This window comes from Podarcis filfolensis, assembly GCF_964270895.1.
Source record: "Podarcis filfolensis genome assembly, chromosome: 17".
Classification (NCBI taxonomy): Eukaryota; Metazoa; Chordata; class Lepidosauria; order Squamata; family Lacertidae; genus Podarcis; species Podarcis filfolensis.
The window spans coordinates 40840629-40849320 of NC_139621.1; the positions used below are offsets into that span (position 1 = coordinate 40840629).

General features: G+C 44.8%; 1 long non-coding RNA gene across 1 annotated transcript; it reads right to left on the minus strand.

Annotated features, from left to right (window-relative positions):
• Positions 1–1021: 1021 nt before the first annotated feature.
• LOC310753079 lies at positions 1022–3952 on the minus strand. Its single transcript, XR_014543158.1, has 3 exons — positions 2858–3952; positions 1650–2489; positions 1022–1537 (listed from the first exon to the last, which is right to left on the minus strand). It is a non-coding gene; the product is annotated as an uncharacterized lncRNA (long non-coding RNA).
• Between the last annotated feature and the right edge of the window lie 4740 nt (positions 3953–8692).

Consider the following 8692-nt stretch of genomic DNA (forward strand, 5'->3'; position numbering starts at 1 on the left):
TTTTTCCACCTGGAAGCCAATTTTCTTGTCCAAATTATATGCCTCCATTATCTGATAATAATGAAGCCAATCTCGCACTTTGTTTTTTAGTTTCTCAAAACTCTGCAGTTTCAGTCTATCTCCCTCTTGTTCCAAAATTTCCCAATATTTTGGCCATTTGGCCTCCATATTGAGCTTTTTCTGGGCTTTTGCTTCCATTGGTGACAGCCACCTTGGGGTTTTATTTTCCAAGAAGTCCTTATATCTTATCCAAACGTTAAACAATGCTTTCCTGACAATATGGTTTTTAAATACTTTATGCGCTTTGACCTTGTCATAGCACAGATATGCATGCCATCCAAATACATTGTTAAAACCTTCTAAGTCCAAAATGTCTGTGTTTTCCAGAAGCAGCCATTCTTTCAACTAGCAAAAGGCTGCTGATTCATAGTAAAGTTTAAAGTCTGGCAGGGCAAATCCACCCCTTTCCTTTGCATCAGTTAATATCTTAAATTTTATTCTGGGCTTCTTGCCCTGCCAGACAAATCTAGAAATATCTCTCTGCCACTTCTTGAAACAGTCCATCTTGTCCACAATTTGCAATGTTTGAAACAAAAACAGCATTCTAGGCAATACATTCATTTTTATCACAGCAATACGACCCAACAGTGAAAGCTTCAAGTTCGACCAAATTTCTAAGTCTTTTTTCACTTCCGTCCAACATTTTTCATAATTATCTTTAAATAAGTTCCCATTTTTGGCTGTCATATTAATCCCCAGGTATTTCACTTTCTTAACCACAGTCAAGCCTGTCTCATTCTGAAACCTCTCTCTTTCAATCGGTGTTAAATTTTTCTCTAAAACCTTAGTTTTTAACTTGTTCAGTTTAAATCCTGCCACTTGACCAAATTCTTGAATTAGTTCTAAAACCCTTTTAGTACTAGATTCTGGCTCCTGTAACGTCAATACTAAGTCATCTGCAAATGCTCTCAGTTTGTACTGTTTGGCTCCGACCTGTACCCTCCCCGCTTCTCTCTGTCCCCCCACCACCAGAAAAAAATGGGTTCTTTTCTGTATTCTGTTAAAATGATATTTTTTATCACCTCTGTTTTTAGGATTTATAACCTGCCTTTGGACCTGAACTCCCTCAAGGTGGCTGACAATTAGTATAAAAGCGCAGGGCATAATTTTCAGAAGTACACCCACAGTGACATTTCGACTTTACTCTAAGTGTGTGTGTGATGCAAGTATTTTTCCTCCCGTTGAAGATAGGTGGAAGGGAACAAATGAAATAAATTTGCCACACTGTGTTGGAATAGTGTAACACAACCTCCAGTCACAACACACCCCTCCAGCAGGCTATAGACTCGGAAAATGCCGCAATGGGGCAATTTCTCTCTAGCCATGTGTCATGTATCCTTGAGTTTGCAAAGGCAAACTCTGGTGATGGGTAGTTATGGAGAAAGCGCACTTTAGCACAAGGGACCACTTTGCAAAATGTTTGGCTCCTGAGCTTACCTGGGAACTGTGCCCATTGCAAACACTTCCCCTAGAACTCCTTAACAGGTTCCTTACCTTGCATAACGGCTGCAATATCTGGGTAACTCTTACTCTCTCCTAAGCACTTACTGTGCATGCAGCTTCAGAGACTCCTTGCTGCAGCTGCTAACTGATGTTGGTTGCTCTGCCCATGCTATCCCCCAAAACAATGATTTGTGTGTAGATTTCTTCAGCGTTTACAGTGAAGATTATTGGTTTATCTTCCCTGTATTCCTTCTAATACTCTTAAACACCTTTATCTAATAATCCCATTGCCTCTTCATCTGGTTATCTTCTATACTGTCGTACCTTGGAAGTCGAACAGAATCCTTTCCGGAAGTCCGTTCGACTTCCAAAACATTCAGAAACCAAAGCGCGGCTTCTGATTGGCTGCAGGAAGCTCCTGCAGCCAATCGGAAGCCGCAGAAGCCCCATCGGACGTTCGGCTTCCAAAAATAGTTCACAAACTGGAACAGTAACTTCCAGGTTTGTGGCGTTTGGGAGCCAAAACGTTTGAGTAGCTGTTCGAAAATCAAGGTACGGCTGTACAGTATATTTAAAAGCATTGTTTCGATACATATGGGCTTGCAACACAACTTTGATGTGTAGAGTTCTCTTCTTTGGTGTCCTAGCAAGCCAGCCATGCCCCATTGTAGAACATATGTTCCTTATGAACCCTGTTTTTTTTCTTATTTCTGCCCCCCTCCCCAACCCTTCCAGTAGTCAGCCAGCATTGCATGGCAACTGAGCTTGCTCAGCTCTCGCTGATCTGTCTCCCCCCCCACACATGTTTTTGAATTATTCTCTTGTTTATGCAAAGTTTAGGGTTCTCAAAGCTCAGTGACACTTTTCTCTTGTATGTGGATAGAAGTGTTTTGGTTACATAAAGATTGCCGTTTGCAAAAATTAGTTTGCTAATTGTATACAATCTCTATAAAAGTTTCTTTACTGAATTCAATTTTTAGTTCAGTCTAAAAATAAAGTAGGGGTGCGGGTGGCGCTTTGTGGGTTAAACCACTGAGCCTAGGACTTGCCAATCAGAAGGTCGGCGGTTTGAATCCCCGCGACGGGGTGAGCTCCCGTTGCTCGGTCCCTGCTCCTGCCAACCAAGCAGTTCAAAAGCACGTCAAAGTGCAAGTAGATAAATAGGTACGCTCTGGCAGGAAGGTAAACGGCGTTTCCATGCGCTGCTCTGGTTCGCCAGAAGTGGCTTAGTCATGCTGGCCACATGACCCAGAAGCTGTATGCCGGCTCCCTCGGCCAATAAAGCGAGATGAGCGCCGCAACCCCAGAGTCGGTCACGACTGGACCTAATGGTCAGGGGTCCCTTTACCTTTACTTAAAAATAAAGTATAAATTTAGCTTGGCCTAAAATGGGTTGCATACATTCCAAGAGGGACCAAACTAACTTGCAGTGCAGTCTTTATGTCCCTTCAGAAATAGGAACTACTAAGAGCTCAGGGTGTTACCCCCAGTTAAGTGTAGTTAAGACTGCAACTGATAAAATTACTGCTCTTTTTTCAACTAGGCCCTTGCAATATAATTAGATCTACAAAAAATTGCTAGCCGACATGTGTAGGGCTGGCTTGTGGAGGAGCCTTCATAGATGCAGCGAGTGTCAAGGAAATGAAAAGCAGCAAGACAAATTAAGTAGCTGTGAAAATTCAGCCACAAGGCAGGTAGGCTGAAGTAAATCAATTGATTTTTGGTTTATTGCTAAGTTCAACAACTTAATCTTTTGTCAGTTCTATTTGGCTTACTTCTTCAGACAAGCTTCCAGAAAACAAATCCAATTGCAGGTATGGAAGCTGATCTGCACCTTCCACAGCGAAGAGAACAAATAATTATACTTCCTTCTATCCTTCAGCAATTCTTCTGTGATTAGGCTAGGCTAGGCATTCTCTTCTTACATTATTTAAGTCCTACAGGTTTTAGCAGCATGCTTGTTTGCTTGCCATATTGCCAACTTACCATTTATTTTGCATTTTCAAAAATAAAGAAGATTTTGTCCTTGTTTTTTTTTTTAAAGTCAGCGGCTACACCTCTCCCACCCACCTCTGCTCTGCCCCTGGACCATGAAAGCACTTTGCAGTCATAAGCAAAAGGGAATATAGATGACAGAACCGTGCCTGCAGTTCAGCAGAAGTAACTGGGGTGAATAGCATTGAAAATGGTCACAATGTCCTCATAAGGCCTGAAATTTGTGTGGGTGGGTCAGTCGAGCTACCCCAAAGCAGTGGTACAGATCAGAAGACTTAGAAGCAACCTTTAGGCAAGTTGCATTTCAATCTTCTTTTTTGTAAGATGTTTTGAGGACCCATCTAGATCAACAGGTTGAGTAAGAAAAATCAGAAACGGTTGTTACCTAATGGGAACAGATGGCTACATACAACATCATCTTGCATGGAGCATAATATGGATGTACCTTATTGAATATACAGTCATACCTCGAGATGAATGTGCTTCGGGTTGAGCGCATTCGAGTTGCGCTCCGCGGCAACCCGGAAGTAACGGAGCGCATTACTTCCGGGTTTCGCCGCTCACGCATGCGCAGATGCTCAAAATGACGTCATGCACATGCACGGAAGCAGTGAAACGCAGCACACGCAGATGCGCTGTCACATCTTGCGTTCCGTTCGGGATGCAAACGGGGCTCCAGAACGGATCCTGTTCGCATCCCGAGGTACCACTGTACCTACCTCCCCATTCCTCTATTCAAAAGTGCAGCCACCTGGATTGACTTTAACTTTTAAAGAAACAACGACTGGGAGGGAATCGTAGAACTGTAGAGTTGGAAGGGACGCTGCGGATCATCTAGTCCAACCCCTGCAAGGCAGGAATCTGCAGCTGTCGCATACAGGGATCCAGCCTTCAATCTTGGCGTTATCAGCACCATGCTCTAACTATACCTCTTACCTCTTTTAATTATTGCCAACCTATGGGATTTCATCAGTTGTGGGTTGAAAAAAAAACTTTAAATTTATGGTTGCCACATTACCGTGTCAGGTAGAAGCGATACATTTGTAATACTGTCTTGCTAACATTAATTCCAGTGTTGAGGTTTTCCCCCTGTGAATTAAAGAGAGACACATCTCCCTGCTTTGCTGAGTGTGTCTTGCATGTGCTGCAGAACAAGAAACCAGTAGAGTAGATTTTTCTCTTCAGCACTGTGAGCAGATCCCTGAATGACTCAGAGGAGGTAACCGGGGAGCCGAACACCTGCTTGTATTCAGCAAAAATGGACGTTAAATATTTCAGGAGGCTGGGAAGCTCAGGGGACCAGATAGGAATAGATCACATTTCCTAATAATAAAGTGGCTTAACGAGTGGATGATCTGCAGTTTGTCAGAGGCATCTTAAGATCCCTAGTAGATAAGTCAACGAAGTCCTTCCAGGTGTGCTTTTGAGCAGAGAAGTAGCCGCGGTAAGTAGGTTAGATTACGAGGAACAGTTAAAGTTATTTCTGAAAACGTTTTTCTCTGCAATTAGCAATACAACAAAACAATGTAATGAAAAGAATGGCTTAGTCTAATGAGAAGATGGTGCTAGGGAAACAAGTGACTACACCCGAAACGTGAGAAGCACTAGTTAGACATGTGGCGAGGGATCAGTGATAGCGCTCTTATTTATATCGAAGGACGAAAATAATGCATTAACGTAGAAGGGGATATAATGGGACACGAAGTAATGGCAAAAATACTGGAAAGGGATATATATACGCAGGACGTGGGTGGCACTGTGGTCTAAACCACAGAGCCTAGGGCTTGCCAATCAGAAAATCGGCGGTACGAATCCCTGCGACGGGGTGAGCTCCCATTGCTTGGTCCCTGCTCCTGCCAACCTAGCAGTTCAAAAGCACGTCAAAGTGCAAGTAGATAAACGGCATTTCCATGCGCTGCTCTGGTTCGCCAGAAGCGGCTTAGTCATCCTGGCCACATGACCCGGAAGCTGTACGCCGGCTCCCTCGGCCAATAAAGCGAGACGAGCGCCGCAACCCCAGAGTCGGCCACGACTGGACCTAACGGTCAGGGGTCCCTTTACCTTTACATATATATATATATATATATATATATATATATATATGCATGTCAGATTGCTGTGGGAGAAAAAACCTACAAAACTACGAGGAGCAGTGTGAGTGTAGGTAATTTTAATAAGCAGTGGTACATCTTTAAAGCTTTAATGTGTAGTGATACATCTTTATAACTTTTATTAATGATCAAGCTGATAGGATATCTCCTCCTTTGGCACACAGTAATTTATAGTTGGGCCTGTTAAGATGAGTCTTGTGTAATTTGAAAAAGGGATGATTAAAGATAGATGGGGATAATTTTCAGCTCTGTCTGTCATGCCATCGAGGACTGGAGGTAATTCAGCTCTCGAATAACGTGCAATATACACAACACAACTTGCTTTGTTTTATGTAAAAAACCTCTATTAATAGAGCTGTGGTGAAGGAAGCAGCATATTACAAGAGGGCAATTGCATTTGCTTTTTAAGTTCCCAAAGCTGAATTATGAACACGAAGTCTTTACTTTTGAAAAAGCAAATATTGTTTAAACTTCAAATACAGTGTGATGTGGACTTCTTGGGAGCTGAGGGGGAGTTGTTTTGGGAATGTTGGTTGGTTCTAACAGGTGCTATTTTGCTGATCTTTTAAGTTCTCAAGACTATGAGATGAGACTTTGTTTCGCTGATGGGATCGTGCTCATAAATGATCATTGCTGATTATGTCAGTCACTGGTGTATAATATAAGCATTGTCACATAGGCGTCCGTGACTAAGTCACTTGTGCATGTAGCAATCTCAGCAGCAATTGAGGTGCTGGATTGAGAATAACAATTACCAAGCCAGCTCCAGTTGGAATTGCCAGCTATAGAAGTGCAATTGGATGGGGAAACTCCTGCCTCCCTTGCAGCAAAGCTGCTCAGGGCTCACTTCCCCTTCCTTCCTTCCTTCCTTCCAAACAAAACCAGTCACAGCTGCAAAGTTAACAGTTTTATCAAGGTACCAAGAGGACCCATTGTGCACGCAACAGCAAACAGATGCTTTCCCTCAGCTGCTGGAACAAAAGAAGTGGACTTTAAAAGGCAACACAATCCCACAAAACAATGAGCATAGGACAGGTGAGAGCTGTAATCGATAGTACACTGTGTACAGTGGGAAGTTGCCTGGTGGAATTTGAGAACATTAGTCAATACGGAGCTGTCATCCCCTTCCTAAGGGGACGTGGGTGGCGCTGTGGTCTAAACCTCTGAGCCTCTTGGGCTTGCCGATCGGAAGGTCAGTGGTTCGAATCCCCACGACGGGGTGGGCTTCCGTTGCTCAGTCCCAGCTCCTGCCAGCCTAGCAGCTTGAATGCACACCAGTGCAAGTAGATAAACAGGTACTGCTCCGGCGGGAAGGTAAACGGCGTTTCTATGCGCTCTGGCTTATGTCACGGTGTTCCATTTCGCCAGAAGCGGTTTAGTCCTGCTGGCCACATAACCCGAAAAGCTGTCTGCGGACAAAGACCAGTTCCCTTGGTCTGAAAAGCGAGATGAGCACCCCACCCCATAGTTACCTTTGACATGACTTAACCATCCCGGGGTCCTTTCCCTTTTACCTCTCCTAAGCCTGTGCATGTCCTGCTTTATATATTACGCAACCTTACACGTTTACCTGTGTAAACCTTGGAGATGGGATTTTTGGGTAGAAATAAAAGTGGAGAGTTTACTGGCTGCTGCAGTTAGATTCCCATGTGTGCTTGGTCATATTTGTAATGAGTCTTTTACCATTTACTCTCTAGTCACTGGTCTACCCTTACATGGTTCTTCAGAATACCAAGGAGCTGACAGGTGGGTCAGGGGTGTTTGGCCGTGATATTATAATAATAATAATAATAATAATAATAATAATAATAATAATAATAATAATTTATACCCCACCTATCCAGCTGGGTTTCCCCAGCCACTCTGCGCAGCTGTATTGACAGCCCAGGGCATCTGCCCATGACCCAAGGGCTTAGGAGGAAATCTCTCCCCCCCCCCATCTCAGAAAACAATCATAATTGATAACAGTGATATACCACTTAATATGCAATATGCAACAAATACTGTACAAATAAATACATCATTAGAAACAGAGAATCCATCAATAAAATATTTAGTTAAGCACAAATAAATAATAAAACACAATAATGTGATGCAACCCAGGAGCCCAGCAAATCCCTGCTTCAATACATGGGTCATAGAAGTGTCCAAGGCTATGCTAGCCCCCTTCTGACTCCGCTCAAGCCTAGTCTGGGTGCTGTCCGAAGAAACCTGCTGGATTCAACGGGGAGAGGCAGATAATGGCACTGGCTGGAGCATCTCGCGGGAGATGGGGAGAGAGAAAGTTCACTGGTATCTTCTGGTGGAGAGATCTCATAAGGGACGAGACTAGCAAAGTATTTCTCTAACTCGCAGCAGCAGCAAAACATCTCTCCAGCCCTCATGCGGCTGAAATGAAGGCGGGGTGGTGGTACCCAGGAGGTATTTTGCTTTGTTTTGCGGAGTCTTCCAAACTGGACTCGGGGGCCTTTGATTCCCCAGCGGGGTCCCCTTTTCGGCTGGTGATCTCGGTGCAGCAGCAGCAGCCCAAGTTTGGATCTGGGTGCGCGGGAGGCGCACGCACTTCCATTCTGCTCTGGGGATCTGGAGCTGGTGGGGCGACGAGGAACCCGCTTCCAGCTCGTCTTTTGTAGTGCAGCCGAGGCTGCTACCCCCCAGCCACCCCCCCTTCCCCTCCCTTGCTTGGAAGAAGCGACCGGCCTCCTTTCCAGCGATTCTTCCTCCTGCGATCCGCTCCCTGGCCGGAGGAGTCCATCTCTGGTGCGCCCTCGAAGCGCGCGGCGGGGCTGCTGGGGAAAAGCTGCGCACTTGCCGCCCAAGCAGGTAAGAAGGATGGACTTTTCTTGCGCTGCCTGGTCGAGGGCGGAGGGCGGAGGAGGAATGGCCATCTTTAGCCTGGGTAAAAGAGGAGATATGATAGCCATCTCCCAATATTTCAAGGGGCGCACTGCAGCAAGCTTGTTTTCTCCTGCTCCAGAGCCTAGGACTCGAACCCATGGCTTCAGGAGTTTCCGACTCAACATCAGGAAGAACTTTCTGACAGCAAAAGCTGTTTGGACTCCCTTGGAGGGTGGTGGGCTCTT